This window comes from Mustela nivalis, assembly GCF_964662115.1.
Source record: "Mustela nivalis genome assembly, chromosome: 18".
Classification (NCBI taxonomy): domain Eukaryota; kingdom Metazoa; phylum Chordata; class Mammalia; order Carnivora; family Mustelidae; genus Mustela; species Mustela nivalis.
Genome location: NC_139037.1, coordinates 57717015 through 57736929, shown reverse-complemented (window position 1 = coordinate 57736929; position 19915 = coordinate 57717015). Strand labels below are relative to the sequence as shown.

At 53.0% G+C, this 19915-nt stretch overlaps 1 protein-coding gene and 2 long non-coding RNA genes across 6 annotated transcripts in view; 2 read left to right on the top strand and 1 right to left on the bottom strand.

Annotated features, from left to right (window-relative positions):
* The window catches only part of ERCC1 (ERCC excision repair 1, endonuclease non-catalytic subunit), a 41469-nt gene extending 24488 nt beyond the window's left edge, over positions 1-16981 (bottom strand). For 2 of the 4 annotated variants that reach the window (XM_082710663.1, XM_082710662.1), the window contains exon 1: positions 7825-8226. The gene's annotated coding sequence lies outside the window, so the exon portion shown is untranslated. Of the gene's footprint in view, positions 1-7824; positions 8227-16802 lie in introns of those variants that run through there. The other 2 variants (XM_082710665.1, XM_082710664.1) reach the window with 2 other exon arrangements.
* LOC309853040 lies at positions 2970-8089 on the top strand. Its single transcript, XR_014305498.1, has 2 exons — positions 2970-3336; positions 7804-8089. It is a non-coding gene; the product is annotated as an uncharacterized lncRNA (long non-coding RNA).
* LOC309853037 lies at positions 11378-15245 on the top strand. The gene is made up of 3 exons (XR_014305496.1): positions 11378-12568; positions 13733-14016; positions 14373-15245. It is a non-coding gene; the product is annotated as an uncharacterized lncRNA (long non-coding RNA).
* Positions 16982-19915: the final 2934 nt, after the last annotated feature.

Below are 19915 nucleotides of genomic sequence, written 5' to 3'. Positions count from 1 at the left end.
CTTTTCCAGTTTCTGGTGGCTCCAGGCACTCCTGGGGCTTGTGGTCTGATCATACCAGTCTCTCTGTGGATCTTCACAAAGCTTCTCCTCTACTATCTGGGTCCCATTGCGCGCCCTGCCTTTGTCTTGTGAGGACACGTGCGTTGGGTTGAGGGGCTGCTTGGATAATCCAAAATGATATCATCCGGAGAGCCTTACCTTAATTACACCTGTAATTAATTAATTACACCCTTTGTCCAAAGCACCTCCCATCCCCAGGGCTCAGGTGGACAAGTCTTGGGTAGGGGAGGGGTGCATCATTCAACCCATTACACAGATGGAACAAGAAAACTGAGAACAGGGAAGTACATGGCAGAGTTTGGACTGGGAGGTGTCCAGAGCTCCATGACTGCACACGTCCGTTCCAGTGTGGAATGGTGGAGAACCCTCCCTTGAGAATCCAGGTGACCTCTAGGCCCTCCATGAGGCTGTTAGAGGTGGTGTGTGCTGCCGACAAATTCTGGACAGCCTCCACTCTGAGGATGGGAAGTCTTGAAGGGAGTTTTCCTTCTTCAGCTGTTTTTAAATATTTTATTTATTTATTTGAGAGAGAGAGAGGTGGGGGGCGGCGCGAGGGAAGAGCAGATGGAGAAGGACAAGCAGACTCTGTGCTAAGAGCAGAGTCCCATGTGGGGCTCCATCTCACAACTCTGAGATCATGACCTGAGCACAATTCAAGAGCCGGCACTTAACCGACTGAGCCCCCATTCTTCCACTGTTAATGTGGGGTTGAGGGACCTTCTCTTACACAAAAATTCTAAACAATAATAAAAGCCAACACTCACACAGCACTTAATTACGCCGGGCTCCATTCTGAGTGTTTAATATCTATTAACTCACTTAATCCCCACAGAACCCCGAGGTCCTTTTATAGAAGAGTAAACTGAGGTACCAAGATGTTGGATTTACAGAGCTAATATTGGAAGCCTGCAGTCTGACTTCAGAGTCTAGGGTCTTTTTTTTTTTTTTTTTAAGATTTTATTTATTTCTTTGAGAGAGAGAGCACACACAAATGAGCCGAGGAGAGGGAGCAGACTCCCCGCTGAGCAGGGAGCCGGATGCGGGGCTCAATCCCAGGACCCCGGGATCATGACCTGAGCTGAAGGCAGAGGCTTAATGGACTGAGCCTTCCAGAGACTCTAGAGTCTCGGGTCTGGACTGAAAGCCAAGACACTGTCTCCTGGGGGCACACTGTCACATGTTAAATCCGGACTTTGAGGGAGGCACCTCGGTCAATGAAGTGGCCACCCCTTGCTTGTAGCTCAGGTCATGATCTCACAGTCATGAAATCGAGCCCCCCATGGGGCTCTGTGTTCAGTGCACAGTCGGCTTGAGATTTTCTCTCCCTCTCCTTTTGCCCCTCCCCTGCTCTCTCTTTCTCACCCTCTCTCTCTGAAATAAATAAATAAAAATTTTTTTTTTTTTTAAATCTTGAGTTTGAGGAAGCCCCACTCCTAGATCCGGGGTCAGGCGATTCATCTGGTGACGTTGTCAGATACTGCAGCCACTGGCTGAATGGCGGCGCTCTCGAGTGCTTGAAACTTGGCAGGTCCAAAACAAGAGGAGCCCTGAGTATGAAATCCACACTGGGATTCCAAGACTGAGTGCAACAAAAAACATGTACTGTAGCTCATTAAAAATTGCTGATAGCAGCAATGTGCACAATAGCCAAATTATGGAAAGAACCCAGATGTCCGTCAACAGATGAATGGATAAAGAAGATGTGGTTAAAAAAAAAAGAGGGGCGCCTGGGTAGCTCAGTGGTTTAAAGCCTCTGCCTTCGGCTCAGGTCATGATCTCAGGGTCCTGGGGTTGATCCCCGCATCTCTCTGCTCAGCAGGGAGCCTGCTTCCCTCTCTCTCTCTTGCCTGCCTCTCTGCCTACTTGTGATCTCTGTCTGTCAAATAAATAAATAAATAAATAAAAATATTTAATTTAAAAAAAAGACATGGTACATAGATACAACGGAATACTATGCAGCTATAAAAAGAAACAAAATCTTGCCATTTGCAAGGATGTGGATAGAACTAGAGGGTATTATGCTGAGCGAAATAAGTCAATCAGAGAAAGACAATTATATGATCTTTCTGATATGAGGAATTCGAGAGGCAGGGTGGGTAGTCATGGAGGGTAGTCATGGGGGGGTAGCGAAAAAATGAAAAAAATGGGACCAGGGAAGCAGACAAACCATAAGAGACTCTTAATCTCATGAAACAAACTGAGGGCTGCTGGGAGATGGAGAGGAGGGATAGGGTGGCTGGGTGATGGACATTGGGGAGGGTATGTGCTATGATGAGTGCTGTGAATTGTGTAACTCTGACAATTCACAAACCTGTTCCCCTGGGGCAAATAATACACTATATGTTAATTGAAAAAAAATTTTTTTTAAATTTTTATTTATTTATTTGACAGACAGAGATCACAAGTAGGCAGAGAGGCAGGCGGAAAGAGAGGGGGAAACAGGCTCCTGGCTGAGCAGAGAGCCCGATGCGGGACTCAATCCCAGGACCCTGGAACCACGACCCGAGCCGAAGGCAGAGTCTTTAACCCACTGAGCCACCCAGGCGCCCCAAGAAGAATATTTTTAAAAAATGCTGACAGAGAGGGGCGCCTGGCTGGCTCATTCAGAAGGTATTGTGACTTTTTTTTTTTTTTATATATTTTTTTAAAGATTTTATTTATTTGTCAGAGAGAGTGAGCGAGAGCGAGCACAGGCAGACAGAGTGGAAGGCAGAGTCAGACGGAGAAGCAGGCTCCCTGCGGAGCAAGGAGCCCGATATGGGACTCGATCCCAGGACGCTGGGATCATGACCCGAGCCGAAGGCAGCTGCTTAACCAACTGAGCCACTCAGGCGTCCCGAAGGTATTGTGACTTTTGATCTTGGGGTTGTGAGTTTGAGCTCCATGTCCCTGTAGAGACTATTAAAAAAAAAAAACTTTAAAAACTGTGGATATTAAGTACATGTTGATATAATGTTTTGCATATATCCGGTTAAATAATACACACAAACAGAATTATTTTCACCTGTTTCTTTTTGCTTTTTTTAGGGCGGCTATTAGAACATTCAGAACAACACGTGGCTTGCGTCGTATTTTCCATGGGCAGCTCTGGTCCGTGGGACTTGTCCTCAGCACGTTCTCCATCTGAGGACACCGAACCTCAGGATTTCTTGTGATGTGCTCGAATAATCCATGCCAGACGCACATTCAAGTGGTGTGACTGATACTTGTGTCAAACCATGGCCGCTAAAGGATGGTCTGAAATCGTTGCGGCCACCAGGTGCAGATGCGGCCACTGTGTGTATAGAGTTTATTTTTTGTTCGGCAATTATGTAAGTGCGTGCTCTCCTGAGAATGCTACAAAATGAACATTTACAAAGCCCAGATAAATACTCAGCATAACTGGACAAGCCAGGCTTCCTCAAGGTTGAGAGTTCAAGTCTTGACTCCGTCCCTTCCCTGGCTGTGATTCCTTTGGTAAGTCACTTGTTCTCCCTGGGGCCCGGTTCCTTCATCCAGAAAGTGGGAATGTTTGTTCCTGGCCCTGAGGATTATTGAGGGAACTCCTGAAGGCAGAATGTGCAAAGGAGGGGGATGGGGCACCTGGGTGGCTCAGTGGGTTAAGCATCTGCCTTGGGCTCAGGTCATGATCTTATGATCTCAGGGTCCTGGGACTGAGTGCCGCATTGGGCTCTCTCTCATCAATGAGCCTGCTTCTTCTTCTCCCTCTGCCCGCTGCTCCCCCTGCTTTTGCTCTTTGTCTCTCTCTGTCAAATAAATAAATAAAATCTCATTTAAAAAAAAAAAAAAGAAGAAGAACGTGCAAAGGCCCAGCACACTGCCCAGCAGAGAACAAGCTCCAGCCGCCAACCAGTTTTTGTAGGGCTGGGGACCTAGCTTAGGTAGAGGGATCCATGCTAGGTTCTGAGCAGAAGGGATGGTTGAACTGGCCCTTGAAGGATGGAGAAATATTCACTAGGTGGACAAAGATGGGAAAGGTCTTCCAGGCAGAAGGAACAGAAGTTCAAGTTCATGTGGCATGAGGGAGCATAGCATGCTCAGGAAAAGGCAAGCAGCTTGGGTATGACTGAGGGCAGAATGAATATGTGTTGGGGGAAATGGAGGGCAAGGGATGAGGATGAAGAAGCAGCAGCATTCAGGCCACAGAGGGTCTTGTAGGTGATTGGACTGGAGCACTGGGGAGCCATAGCAGGCTCTAAGCAGGAGAAAAACATGACAGAAGCAAGTTTGTATTTTAGCAAGATCCTTCTGGATGGGAGGGGAGATAGAAATGGGGTAGGAGAACAGGGAGGAGTACAGGGCAGAATGAAGTACCGACAAGGGATCAAGCAGAAAGGGGGAAGAGGCAGAACATATGAAATCTTTAAAAGACAGAATGACGGGTTGCCTGGATGGCTCAGCCAGTTAAGGTCATGATCCCAGGGTCCTGGGATTGAGCCCTGCATCAGGCTCCCAGCTCAGCAGGAAGTCTGCATCTCCCCTTCCTTCCCGCTCATGCGCTTTCTCAGCATCTCTCTCAAATAAATAAAATATTTTTTGAAAAAATAAAGGATAGGGCACCTGGGTGGCTAAGTAGGTTAAAGCCTCTGCCTTCGGCTCAGGTCATGATCCCAGGGTCGTGGGATGGAGCCCCACATCAGGCTCTCTGCTCAGCAGGGAGCCTGCTTCTCCCTCTCTCTCTGCCTACTTGTGATCTCTCTGTCTGTCAAATAAATAAACAAAATCTTAAAAATAAAAAAAAATTTTTTTAAAAGGGATAGTGGGGCGCCTGGGTGGCTCAGTGGATTAAGCCTCTGCCTTCAGCTCAGGTCATGATCTCAGGGTCCTGGGATTGAGCCCCCCCCCCATCCACATCAGGCTCCCTGCTGAGCAGAGAGCTTTCCCCTCCTCCTCTGTCTGCCTCTCTGCCTACTTGTGATCGATCTCTCTCTCACTCTCTCTCTCTCTGTCAAATAATTAAATAAATAATCTTAAAAAAAAAAAAAAGATAGAATGAAGAGGAGGGACAAGCTATGGGGGGAAGAGAAAGAAGGCAACCAGAATGAGGGCAGACCTCTGGTCCAGGAGACGGAGTCAATGGTGGGCCTATCCCTGGGCTGTGGATCCTGGAGGAGAGCTGCTGAGGTCATGCAAGAGCTGCCAGACACTTGGGTCTAGAAGGCAGAAGAGATGGCAGGACTGCGACCAGGAGGCTGTCAGAGATCAGACAGGGCTGAAGTCCTGACAGTGGGAGAAGGTGGAAGGTGCAGCAGGGTAACCTCACATTGGCTATCCAGGACTGTGCGAAATGGCCCGGCCCAGGAAAGCAGCCTCATTCCCCAGGTTCTCATGATGGTCTACGCCTAAGGACATGGAGATGGACAGATCCAGAGCCCCACAGGAGTGCCCGATCAGTGGAAGAGCCTAGACGCACATAGGAAGTCCATGTCTCCATGGTGGGAGCGTGTGATGAATGCAGGCTCTAGGAAGTACAGAAATATCTTCCCAAGGACTAGGGACAGTGGAAGCATCAGGACCAGTTCCAGGAAAGGGCTTGGAGAGGGAAAGTGAATTAATCAGAAGTCTCTCAGCTTTAAGTGCAAACATGTTTAGGGAAATGGATTGTCTCACATTAAAAAAAAAAAGGTCAAGGGGTCATACCAGCTTCAGACACAGCTTGATCCAGGAGCTCAAATATGATATGAAGTCACTGTCCAATCTCTAGTTTCCATATCTTTCAGGGTTATTTATTTATTTATTTATTTTTTGTCCAGAGGACTTCCCTTGAAGTAGTAAACGTGGTCCCAGCAGCTTAGTGACCCCAAAGGGAAGAAAGGTCTCCTGCCCACTGGTTCCATCATACACAAACTGGATTGGACCCCACGTTCACCCTTGAAACCAGTGCTGTCATCAGAAGGCAGAAGAACTGGAATGTTCTGATTGGCTGGGTCCAGATCACATTCCCTTCCCCAGAAGGGGAGAGTGGGGTGAGATAAACAGGTGCACTGAAATTTAGAAAGGGGTGGTTTCCCAGAGGACAAGCAGAAGGCAGAAGGCTGGCAAAGCTACAGATGTCCATGAGGCTGGGAGAAATGGGAGGTGGGGAAACAGCTTCCTCACCTATTAATGGAGGATGGCAATAGCACCTTATCTCCTAGGTCTAGGGAGAGAATTCAGTGAAATAACGCAGGTGAGGCATTTAGCAGAGGCTAAGTGCTGAATAAGCAGCACCTATTTTTTTCTTTTCTTTCTTTTTTTTTTTTAATGTGTATGTGCTGATGGTTTTGTTGTTGTTGTTGTTATTGTTGTTGTTGTTGTTTAAAGATTTTATTTACCTGACAGAGAGATCACAAGTAGGCATACAGACAGGCAGAGAGGGAGGGGGAAGCAGACTCCCCGCTGAGCAGAAAGCCCGATGTGGGGCTCAATCCCAGGACCCTGAGATCATGACCCGAGCAGAAGGTAGAGGCTTAACCCACTGAGCCACCCAGGCGCCCCTATTTTTTTTTTCTTTTTTAAGATTTTAAGTAATCTCTATACCCAATGTGGGGCTGGAACTTATACCTTGAAATCAAGAGTCACACGCTCCAGGGAGCCAGCCAGGCGCCCCTGCGACTATTATTTTTAAAACATTCATCAATATTACCACCACCGCTGAGGATGGACGATCTCTATAACCTCGGAGGTAATAAGCTCCCAGGCACGGGATGAGACCTGAAGTTGAACAAGCACACATGGGGAGGTCATGCAGTCTACACTGTGCAAGTTCAGGGCCCAGCTGGTTTCTCTCCAGGCTGTTTTTTGGTTTTTTTGTTTGTTTGTTTGTTTTTAAACAAAGATTTTTATTTATTTATTTGAGAAAGAGAGAGAACGAGTGGTGGGGAGGGTCAGAGGGAGCGGGAGAGAGCAGCAGACTCCCTGCTGAGCAGGAATCAACATTTGGGGCTCCATCACAGGACCCAGAGATCATGACCTGAGCTGAAGGCAGCTGCTTAACGGACTGAGCCCCCCACGAGTCCTCTCTCCAGGCTTCTGCCTCCAGATCTGTGAAACAGGATGAGGGGGTTGAGTCAAAACACAAGGTGGGGGGGCTCGGGCGGGCCTGGAATGGAGTCCTGAATGGGGCTCCTTGCTCAGCGGGGAGGTTGCTTCTCCCTCTGCCTGCTGCTCCCCTGCTTGTGCTCTCTCCTTTGCTCTCGCTCTCTCTCTCTGACAAATAAATAAAATATTTTTTAAAAAATAAAATGGTTAAAAAAAAATAAAACACAAGGTCGTTTCAAATGCCCCTTCTCATCAGATGCCGCCACATCACCTCCTCAGGAAAAGGCCTTTCCTGACTACTCTTGCCAACACATCCCCATTCATTCATTCATTCATACAGGGCATCTCTATACCCAGTGTGGGGCTCAAACTCACAACTCCGAGGTCAAGAGTCACATGCTGTACCACGACTGAGCCAGCCAGGCGCCCCTATCCCCCCCCCTTTTTTTTAATGTATCATCCCTTATAGCACTTATCACAATCTGAAAACATCTTATTTACTTTCAGTCTCCCCCTTAGAACGTTAGCCCTCACGAGGGCAGGAATCTCTGTTTGTCTTGTTCACTGATCTGTCCACGTCACCTGCCACCGCGCCTGGCACACGGCCCACCCTTGATAAACAACCGTTGAACAAGGAGATAAATACCACTTCTGAGAGATAGTGAGTCTCCCATTAAGAGGGGTATCTAGAAAAAAAATAGAGGGAGAGAGAGATGTATCTAGGCTGAAGCAGAGGGATCGTACCTCGCAATTCATGCTGCAAGGCCCCAACCCGGGTCCTCTCCAGCCTCAGTTTCCTCATTAATCAAATGGGTCCGCGGACGGAGGGTCCCCTGGCCCAGCCCCTGCCTGCGATCCCCGCGGGGGCCGCCAGGGGGCGCGGAGCCTCAGCCCAAAGTCCGCCCGCGGCAGCCCGAGCCCCGGTGGACGCGTCCCGACGTTCCTGGAATGTTCTGAGCCCCGGCGAGCGGAACCCGGGAGGCTCGAGCGGATGCAGGCGACCGGAGCCGGCGGGCCGCGCTCCTCGCCGCGCAGGGGGGCGGCCAGGAGGGAGGTGACTCAGGCGCGCGTCCCCGGCCCCCAGTTCTCGCGAGGGGGCGCGCACGGCCTCGGGAACCCGCGCGGCGCCTAGTCCATTTTTACCCGAGCGCCGCTAAAAATAGTTGCCGCGCTCGGAGCCGAGCCCGAAATAGCGGCCCCCAGATAAGGCAGGACGACTCAGCGCTTCCGGGGAGCGGAAGGGGAGGCAGCGGGGGGCGGAGGATGGTGCCGGGCTCCGCGGGGCCTCGCCGCGCAGTCCCGGCCGGTACCCCCCCAACCCCCGCCCTCCGAACACCGCGCTGCCCTCAGCCTGTCCCCAGCCTGGCTTCACCCTCCCCGCTGCCCCCCTCGTTGCCCATCCTCTGTCCCCATCCACCCTCAGCGTCCCCTCCATTCCTAATCCCTGACCACTGGCCCTCCTCTCCCCTGCCCTCTCCCACTCTTCAGTCCCAGCCCTGCCCCGCGGCCGTGTCCCTAACGGGTATTCATCCCCAGCTCTCAACCTACCCATCCCGGAGCCCTGGCCCTACTCTCCCCCAGCCACGGTACCGGCTCTGTTGCCTTTCTGAACCTGCTTCTGCTCCTTCCCCGTCCCAGTTCTCAGCCCAACTTCTGATGGGCAGGGGTGGGTTGCCAGGGGAGATGGGGCCATCACAGGAAGTCAAACAAACTGACGGTTGGGGGTGAGGCTCTGACTTCTTGGTTTATTTCTACAGTGGACCCGGCACTTTTGGGTCTGGGTCAATTTCCTTACCCGATGCCCAGCGGCAGGATTCAGGCTGGGGCAGAGGCACAGGTCTTCCCTCACCAATATTGTGGTCTCTGCGTCCTCAGAGTCAGGGCACAGCCCAGCACTCACTGTTTTGTTCCCAATCCTAAATCCACTACAGTTCTTTCCTCCCTTGCAAGTCAGTGATTGGACACAACAGTTCCGGGCCTAGGGACAGGCAGTGGGGATAGCCTGAACCCTGCTTTCTCTGGGCCTAAGTGTCCCCTTTGCACTTGGATGGTGCTGATGTCCTGTGACTTAATCCAAGGATCAGCCTCAAGAAATCTTACACCACATTTTCCAAAGGTTCAAAGGCAACACCAACATCTAGCCTCTGACACATCACGGGACAGAGGGACTGCCTGTCCCGTGTGGCCCCAGGAAGCAGGGTGTAGCAGACAGGTGCTGGTTTGGGCAGAACTGCTTGGCTGTGGATGGAAGGCCTCAAGCGCTGGTAAGGTCCCTGTCCCTAAAAGGACACCAAGGTTCAGCCAGGTGCCTGCTTGTTTTGTTATCTGGATGGCTGGGGGATCTCACCACCAAGGAAAGGGATTGAACTGGGAGATAAGGCATGAAGAATCATGTGTTTGGGATCAAGGAATTAAGCTGGTAAAGTGGGGCACCTGGCTGGCTCAGTTGGTTGGGCTGGCTCAGTTGGTTGGGTGTCTGCCATTGGCTCAGGTCATGATCGCAGGGTCCTGGGATGGAGCCTCATGTTGGGGGGGGGGCGTCCATGCTCAGCAGGGAGCCTGCTTCTCCCTCTCCCACTGCCTGCTGCTCCACCTGCTTGTGCGCTCTCTCTCTCTCTCTCTCTCTCTCTCTCTCTGTGTCAAATAAATAAATAAAATCTTTAAAAAAAAAAAAAAAAGGCTGGAAAAGTCTGCAAGACCCAGCCCAAACTGGGTCCTGTGAGCCACAATGAGAAGCCTGGACCACTCCCCCAAGGGCACTGGGGAGCCATGGCATGTTCTGAGCAGGGGAGAGACAAGGTAGATTTATGACTTTAGTCAGATCTTTCCAGCCTTGTGGAGGTAGGTTGAGGAGGGAAGGGGGAGGACAGGACAGATATGAGAGACAGGCAGGAAGGACCAGATTTGGTGGCCAAGAGACTGTGGAGAGAGGGGAGCCCCGGGGAGGAGGCTCAGGCCCTCACCTGGGTGTCGGGGTGGATGGTGGGGATCCTCCTGAGATGGAGCCTAGGAGGAGGAAGGGGCAGGTGTGGGTGGAGATAAGTTCCAAAGTCAGTCCAAAGATGGTAAATTTTAAATAATAAGGTGTTGTTCTTTTTTAAATTTTTGGAAAATGTCTTGGCAAAACCAAGGTCATACCTTGAAAAAGTACATTTCCCTCCTCCCTCTGATCCCCACTTCTCACTGTCAACTATTTCTTGTGTACATCGTCCAACAGGACTCAAAGACTGAACAGGAGTCAAAGCTCTCACTGTCCTTCCTGGCCTGTGCTAAACCCAGCGCAGGAATGCCCTCGCTCTGATCACCACTCGGTGTGTGGGCTGGGCACCAGTGCTGTGCCCATCTTAGAGAAGTGAAAACTGTGGCCTGGGGAGGTGCACGGAAGTCCTTTCCCCTGCCTGGGTCTGACAGCTTTTCAAAATTGGAGGCATGGGAACTGATGAGGTCAGAGAGGGAAGGTCCAGAGTAGGGCCAGAGCGTAGAGCCCAGAAACAGAAACCATAAGGGGGAGGAGGGAGAGGAGAGAGAATACAGTGGAGAGTTCAAGGAAGGCTGCCTGGAGGAGGAGTGAGAGTAGCCAGAAAGGTGGCTTCCAGAGACTTCTGAGGAAGAGTCTGATGGAATGAAATCACTTCCTCTGGGGAGGCAGCTGCGTTACCACTGGAAGCAGAGCAGTGCCCCCTCCTCAGGCCCACAGGACCCCAGAGGTGTTTATAGGAAACTGGGGCTACACGATGACATTTCAGGAACACAGTGACAGCACAGCGGGCTGTTATGACGTCTGAGTAATTCGCCAACTGCCTTTTACGACCAGCATCTCTAGTCATGCCCTGTGGGGGGGAAGAGGATGGGAGGAAGTGACAGGCCATGGGATGGGGGTGGGGTGACAGGGACACAGGCATGCAAAGACCAGGGACTCAGGAGCTGAAAGATGTGTTCTGCCCCTGGCACTAGGGAACGGCCGCCCAGAGGCTGGATGTGAGGATCCATCTTTTTGGGCTGTGTCTAGCGAGGGACCTCTGGCTTCAAGGAGGTGGGCTGGGGTGGAATTGGTCTGGGCTCAGAATCACCCGTGAGCCCAAGGCTGCTGGGATATGGGACTCTTGTTCACTATTGTGTCCCAGTCACCTAGGATGGTAGCCAGGACGCTGCTCTCTCAATATACATCTTTACCGAATAACGGAATCAGATGAAAGGGGTCATTGTTCTCTGGGACTTAGTTTACCCTCTTCCCTAAAACCTGTGGCCCTCAGGGCCCCTCAGCCAAAGGCGTCCATCGTGATACCCCTCCCCACCAAGGATTTCGGACACCAGAACTTGCTTCTCCAGTGGAGCGGAGCGAAGACCAAAGAAAAGGAGTTCAAGCCTCCGGTGGACTCCGCCCACTTGTGATGTCACAAACCGCAGGGGGATCCCGACCCTAGTCACTCTCTTGGGATAGGGCGTGGAAAGGAACCGGGAGTCAACTCCAGCCCCTCCCCCGGGCCTGGCGGTGTTACACAACCCGACGTCGCATCCCCAGGGATGTCGCCGGACGTCCTGACGGGTCCGGGGACAATGGGCGGGGAGTGCCCCTCCCGCCAGGAGCCCGAAGTGGCAGGGGTGCCCCCTCCTCTGATTCACCCTTGTTTCCGGACCGCTTTATCCTCCAAATCCTCAAGGATCCTTAACGCGCCCCTAAGTCTCTACCCTCAGTGCGAGTACCCCTGTAACTCAGCTTTTTGACCCCACCAAATATCTGTCCTCTGCACTCCTCCTCCCCCGCCAGCTCCCCGCTCTCACTCCCGCCGCTGTGATTCTCGAAACTTCCAGATTCCCATGCCCGCCTTCTTTCACCCATCCCGGGGCTCCTCTTCCGGCTCCCTCAAACTCCTCCTCCACCTTCCTACCCCGCCCTCCGAATCTCCTCCGAGCCACCCACCACCCCGTTCCCCGCCGAGCTTGCCCCAGGATCTCAATCTTCCCCAAACACCCCCTCCACCACACTCAAACTGACCCCTAATCCTCTTTCTTGTCCCGAGTATCAGTCCCCAGTCCCCTTTTGCTGTCCCGAAACTGCCCGGATATCCCAACCTCATTGCCCACCCTAGTCTTTCCCCCCCCAACCCTTTCCCTTCCGGCAGCCGCCTCTCCCTCCCCGCCGCTCCCCGCCCCCAGGCCGGCCGGCGCCCCTCCCCGGCCCGCTCCCACGCCCGGCGCGGGTTCCCAGGCCGCCCCCCCGCCGTGGCCCAGAGACCCAGTTTGCGGCGGCAAAACATTGGTCTCCGGGCAACAGGCCCCGCCCGCCCTGGGGCGGCCCAAGCTAGTCGGGCCGCTCAGTGGCCGGGTGGCCGGGAGGTGGCGGGGTCGGACTGGAGCCCGAGGCCCTCGCCCCCAGAGGCCTGCAGGGCTCAGAGACCCGGTGACCAGGAGCCAACAACACGGACCTGGAGATTCGGCACCCCGGAGCAAGAAACTCGGAGAAATTCGTGGAGGTCAAAGCCACGGGGTGCGCTCCGGGACGCAGTGATGGAGAGAGACCAGGAGACACAAGGAATGGGGCGGGGGAGATGAACACAGAGTTAGCCAAGATAAACACACACAAACCCAGGTCCGCGGGGACGCCTCTCAAGGCAGGATAATCTAGCTCAGATCTCAGGGCCTTTGCACTTCTGTCACGGGGACTTCCCCTCTCCGATTCTGTTTCCACATCCGTAAAATGGGTAGCACTTAGCCTATAGAGGTGTGGTGACGATTCAGCTAATTCACCGACTGAGAGCTCGTAGCACAGTTCTGGCCCATTCTATCATTCATTCATTCATTCATTCTATCATTCATTCATGCAACCGCTACGTATCGAGCACCTGTTATGCACCGGGCGCAGTTTTAAGTGCTGGGTCTGGAACAGTGAAGGAGACAAAGGTTTTGGTCCTCGAAGGAGCACTTGCTTTGGGGACAAGGAGGGAGGTGGTGAACAGTATATTTGCAGACATCAGCGCACTGGGCAGTACTGAGTGCTGGGGGAGAGGGGAGAAAGGCATTTTTGGATTTTAAATAGGGTGGTTGGGGAAGGTGGTATCAGCAAAGACCCCAGAGGGGGGATGGGACTGTCATGTAGGCTCCCTGCTAAGAGGATAGCAGTCCCCTGACCAGCAAGTGCAAAGGCCTTTAGGTGGGAACATGTCTGGTGCGCTGGAGGAACAGGCAGGTCAGTGCGTGGCTACAGCGGAGAGAACAAGGGGGAGGGGAGTGGCAGAGACAGGGAGAGGGAGTAAGGTCAGATGTGGATGGCTTCATGGGCCATAGTGAAGCCTTTGACTTTTACTCTGAATGAGGCAGGAGCCATGGGACGGTTCTGAGCAAAAAGAGGGGCACGACCTGAGTTTGACTTGAACAGCATCCCTGGGTCTGTATATGGGGAATAGACTTGGGAGGCTAAGGGGGAGGCAGGGAGACCTGGGAGGAGCCCCAGGCAATGGCTCAGGTAACAGGCGAAGCTGACTTGGACTGGGGTCCCAGGGATCTGATTCTGGAGGTGTTTGAACTTGGAGCTGCAGAATTTGCTGACAAGCACACTCACAGCAAGCCCTCAGTAGATGGCAGTAGTCACCATTATGTTAGCTGGTGTTCACCACCCATCTCCAAAGAAGCTCTTATCACCCCTGTTTCACAGATGCGGAAACTGAGCCCCAGAGAGGTCACTCAGCTTGCCTCAGGACTCACAACTCAGTCAGGCTCCAAAGATGGTACTGTTGTCAAATTCGCAACACCTTGAGCATCCAGACCAATCCTCTGACTCTGCCACGTGAGCCCCAGGACTGCGGGAGCAAGATAGTCCTCGGCCCTACCCGCTGGCCTTGAGAAGGGTGACCCAGTAGGAGAATACCGCCCAAGTGGTGCTCAAGTTGTCAGCGAGTCACCTATGCTGGCCCAGGACACTGGCTTGGAGGCAGGCAGGTACATGCAGAGGGGGTCCGCCCAGAACCTCCCCGCCGGGCATCTGCCTCCCACACTTAATCCTAGCAGGGGTCCGGGCACACCCCAGCCCTACCTGCAGCAACCTGCTAACGGTCCCACACTCGCACGCAGACAGGGACATGGCCCTCTGCCACGGAGGTGCATTTCCGGGGCAGTGTGCCCAAAAACACCGAATTTCTGTCTCTTGCCATCTCTTGCTGTTTCTCTTTCTTCCTCTACTTTTGGCTCTATCCCGTCTCTCTCTCTGTCAGTCTCTGTCTTGCTGTCTCTCTCTTTCTCTCTTGACTGCACCCTCACTCCCACTCCGTCTTTGTCATTTGAATATCCACACTCAGGACCCTCTACCTGCAGTGGGAATCACTCTCGTCCCTGGCCACCTGTCTCCACAGAAGCTCACCTATCAGGTGGCATCAGAAGATGGAGCCCAGACAGGTGGGTCGGAGGCTCTGGGTCAGCGGTTCTGGCCAGCTGATCAGAACCACCCAGGCTGGATCTCACAGTTATAACTGTCACCTCCTTCTCTGAGACTCTGACCCACAGCTTCTGGGTGCAGGACTGGAGATAGCCACCTTTAAAAAGCTCCCTAGATGACTGGAACCCCTGTTGGCCTGTGCTAGTTACTCTGCCTAATTTTGCACCCAGGGAAGAGCAGAGGTTCAAAGAGCAGAAGCTCCATCCCAACATCACACAGCAGCCCACTGTGAGAGGCCCGGTGCTGCCTGGAATTGGTGGACTCCCTTTGAGAACAAGTTTCAGAGTTAAATAATAAAATAAAATAAAATAAAAAAACATAAAAAAGAATCAGACGGAGAGAGAGAGAGACCCAGAAATGAGCAGAGACTCAGAATATAGAGACTCAGGAAAAGAGGGAGTACCAGAGGTAGGCAGAGACCTAGAAAGGGACTTAGAGGGAACAGAGACAGTGACAGAGATGCACAGAGATAGTGAAAGACAGAGAGATAGGGGTCAGAAAGACGCAGAGAGAGACACACACATAAAGAGGCAGGGATTAAGATAGCCATTTAAGGGGGCTAGAGATACCCTAAGAAGGGAACCTTTTCATTGAGACAGTATACACATGGTCCCGTTTTATAGGTCCTACTTCCTAGAAGCAGCCTGGGCCATGGTTGGGCAATTGCAAACTTACCAAGCCAGGTCTCCTCCCCAGCCCTGGTATGTAGGATGCACATTAAATACATTTATATAACCTGCCCTCTGTGCACAGTCTAGGAGCTTTACATAACATAGCCCTGTGAGTCACGCTGCAGACATGGGGCACTGACCTGACACACCCAGCGAGAGGGGACCCCTTCACCCAGGACCAGTATCTGGAAGTGACTCTGCGAGATGTGAGCGATCACGCGTTTCACTGAGGAGGAAGCAGAGGGCTGGAGGAGGGCAAGGCACTTGCTCTGGGTCACAAAGACAGCAGCCAGCAGGACAGGAATTCCAACCATATCTGCCTGATTCCATAGCCTTTGCACCCCAAGGCACCGGGAAGGACAACGACAGTCAATGCCCTCTGATGAGTTTCTTTACAGAGGAGAAGACATACAAACACTAGTAAGAAACGCCCCCTTCCACCCCTGTATTGAGTGTATTGTGCTGCAGTGCTTTAAAAACACCATGTCATTTATCCCAAAACCCGGTGAGGTAGAACAGAACCCGGTTATTAAATAGCATAATTGTACCTGTTATGGATGGACCACTTACTAAGTACTAAGTGCTTAACGGGACTTCACAAAGTCTCAGTTCTGGAGATGAGTGATGCTATCACATCCATTTCAGGAAGGAAAAAGGCTCAGAGAAAGGAAGTCACAGGCTAAGGTCACAGAGCGGGTATTTGCACCCAGGTCTGTCTGGCCCGTTATCACTACCACCCATTCCCCCTGGACGTGCCCACAGTGCGCCTATGCACACGTGCAATCAGTCTAACATCGAACACTAACATCTCAAACACTTGAGTTCAGTGCTCCCGCCTCGTATTCTTTCTCTGCTCCGGAGGACCTAACCCGGCCTCCATTCCCCTCCACCTCCCCGACGTCTGGGGAGGAACCTCTCCTCTCCCTGCAGCGCCTCAGTGTAGCCGCCCAGTTGGCGCCTGTAAACTGTTCCTGCCCCTTTAAGAGAGCGAACAGTCGGCCGGCGTTGCCCAGCAGCACCAACGTGGTTGCCAGGCAACGTCAACAAACGACTCGGCCGCCGTCTCCGCGCGCCCCCCCTCCCCCGCCCGCGCAGACGCGGTGACGCGACGGACTGTGGAACGCCGTCGCCTAGCAACGTGAAGGCTGTTTGTCCCGGCCCGGCTGCGCGGCCGCACAGGGCACAACCTGCACCGGCCCGGGCGGACAGACTGGCGGACCGGGAGCCCGGGGCGGGGTGGGGGTGGGGGAGCGCCCTGCGGTGATGGGAGCGGGGGAGAACCGGGTCCCCAAATTGCCGGTTTCCCTTTAGACAGCCGCCGTCTGCTTGTCGCCCGCTCCTCCTGTCTGACCCAGGACCGCCTCCGCTTGGGTATCTGTTCGTCTGGGCCCCCTCCTCCTCGGCATGTCTGTTTGTCCAGCGTCTCCCGCGCCCTGGCTGTCTCATATTCCCCCAAACAATAACAACCAAAATAGACACAAAGTTTTGCCTCAGACTCCCGGGTTTCTGGGTGAACTGTTGTTACGGAGGTCCCAACCAGTACTTGCACACACAGTTGGAGCCACAGCCCGAGAGCTCCCTCCCGTTCCTTTCCCCGGTCCCCTCGGGTTCTGTTCTCTTGCCTGTCCTTCTTGAGCCTCTTTCATCGGACAGGCAGCCCCGCGGTCCTTCTATCCTGTGTCCGCGATGCTGTCCACAGCTGGGAGGGTCTAATAACTCATCGCCAACTCACGCCCCCCCAACACCCCACAGTCAATAGCTTCATGTGACCAGGGCTGGGCGAATCTCCAAGCAGAAAGAAAAAACTGGGTGTGTGACAGTGTGAATGAATATGACCGGAGGTGCATGACTTGGCCGGTGACAATGTGTACGTCGGGTATTTCCTGTGTGAAAGCACTATCATGAGGGTTTCCTTTGACTACGGGAGAGTTTCCCCAGCTTACATTTGTGTATCCGGATATATGGGTGTTTGGAGCCCTGCTAACTGTGGAAAGTGTGGTGTGGTGTATGTGTGTGTAGTTGTGTCTCTGCGTGTGGTCACACGTGAAACAGTACCTGTGCATGTGTATGGTTTTGCCTCTGGTTTTCATTTCTGGTTCCCTGTGAGTGTGTCATTGTGGGTCTTGTATACATCATCTGTATGTTTAACTATATGCTGTTTTTACGAGCAGTTTATCTCGGGTTCTCTCTACAGCATTTATCACAATTTCTAGTTATACCTTTGTTTGTCTACCGTCTGTCTCCTGCACTGGACTGTGTGCCCCATGAAGGTGGGGCCCAGAGCTGTCATGGTCACTGCTTGGTCCCAAGCACTGCCCTGCACACAGTAGGTACTTAGTAATTATTCACTGAGTAAATGAATCAGTGATTCATGTGTGTCCATGTCAAGTGTCGGTGTAACTATGTGGCTGGTTCTGTGCTTTGAGGTGGTGGTCTCCTGTGTGTGGTTTGGATCGCAGGAGGGGGCACTGCGTCTGGCTGTGCAGTTCAAATTTTCAGCACCCGCCACACTGTGGGATGCATAGGAGGACCTAACTGTCAATATCTGTGGACTTGAACTGTGCAGTTCTCTCTGTTTTAGCATTAGGACCTCTACATACCTCAGTTTTCTCATCTGTCAAATGGGGATAATAATCAGCCCACTCATGAAACTGTTCATCTAGAGAGCATTTAGAAAGTGCCTGGCACAAAATAAACATTTACCAAAATATCACTTTGGATTGTCTGTGGTATTATTCCTTCCTCTTTGCATGGCCCCAGATGCACATATCCAGACTTGGGTGTTGGCTGTGTGGTCCTGAGCCAATGGGTACCAAAGTACTTCTGAGCCTCTGTTTCCTTCCCAAAAAATGGGCATGATCACAGACCTTCCGAGAAGTTACCGTGGCCAAAGGAAGCTGTGTCCATAAGTCACAGCTCTGGGGTAGGTACACAGTGAGCAGTCGGGGTCTATAAGGCCCGATCGCATCATCACTGCCAAGTTCAGGTTCTGGAGAAGGGGTGGAGTTTGGGGGTAGGAAGAATAGAGGTGCAAATCCTTCAAGGGGATGGGACATGCAGACAGTTGAAGAGAAGAAAGAGAATTTGCTGAGGCAGGCTGGTGGACGGTCAGATTCCAGAAAGGACTTCTTCCAAGGACTGTTAGGAACTAAGGATTAAAAGAAGATAGAACTGTCTGGAGAGCTGCCTAGAAGAAGGAGGAGACACCAGCCTGAGTCTTGAAGGCTGGGGGAACAGAATTTGGGGAGGGGGTAACACTAGTAATGGTTACAAGGCACAGTGTGTAGACCCCGCTAGGAGCCTTGTAATGGATTTCTGTCTGTTTCGGTCCCAGCTCTGTCCCCAGCTCTGGTCCCCAGTGCCTGACACAGGGGACCTGCTCAGTAGATGTGTTTGAACAGCTGATTGAATGAATATATGAATGAATGAATTTCATCCCACAACAACCTGTGAGTCTGGGTCTTGGAGGGAGGTGGGGAAAGCCTGCTGGGCTGGCAGGGCTGGCATGGGGCCCTGAGCCTCTGTGCCCTGCCAAGTGCCTACCCCCCACCCCACTGTTCCCACAGCTCAGGCCTTCTGAGGGCGTGGAAGGGGCCGGGAAGGGAGTGTCAAGCCACCGGCCCGTTGCCGGCCCTGGACAGCTGCCCAGAGTGTCTACTACAGGAGGGAAAGGGTAGCTCAGGCGCCTGAGTCACCTCAGAGAAACCCCGGGCTGCATACCTGGCCACTGACATCATCTAGCCAGGGCACCCCCGGCAGCCCAGACAAGCCGACTGAATCACAGGCGGAATTCAGCCACCGCGGGCGCGGGCACGTGGCCCGCTGTGACCCCCATGAGACACCTCCGCATGGCCGTCTGGCTGCGGGGGCTGGCAGGCTGCTTGGGGGTCAGTGAGGGGGCATGGGGCCTGAGTCAGGGACGGGCTGGCTACCGGCAAGGACCACTGGGGCCACCGGTGTCTTGAAGGTGCAGGAGGGAGAGCGTGGGGCGGAGAGTGGCGGAGAGCAGCGGGGAGGCCCCAGAGCTGGAGGAGGAAGCCTGTGTGGGTGTGGCTGGAAGGCTGTGGCTTGTGGGCAGCGGCTGGATGACCTGCTGGGGTGGGGAGGGCCAGGCTGATTGCGCAGAGAACCACGGGGTCGGGGAACAATGGACTTGCCACACAATGTGCTCACGCAAGCCCTCACACACACAGGTGCGCACACACACACCCACACCTGCAGGCACGCACACTAGGAACCCCAGGTGAGGAGGACCTGGCACCATCCACCCTGGGGCAGGGGAGCCTCCCTGCCTGGGCTGCCACCTGGGCCTCACCTCCCCACAAGCCTGCAAGTCGAGCAAATTCCCTAAGGTCTCGGGCCCTTAGTTTCCTTATCTGGGGAATGGGCATAATAATACTTTTCGCCTGTGGGCGCCTACACTCTGCGGGGAACATACTTTCTGCCAGGCCATGCTCTAAGCATTTTGCATATAAACTCATTTACTCCTAAGAACAATGCTAGGAGGGAGGTGCCCTTGTTCTCCCCACTTTACAGATGAGGATATTGAGGCTCAGAGAAGTTAAGTTACTTGCCCAGGGTCACACAGCTAGCAACCTCCTTAAAGTGTTACAGGAGAGTTAAACAAGAAAATACAGCGGATCATTGCAGGGGAGGGGGCATGCTGGCTGGGTCCTTCAGTGGAGCATGCAACTCTTGATCTTGGGGTTGTGAGTTCGAGCCCCACACTGGGCGT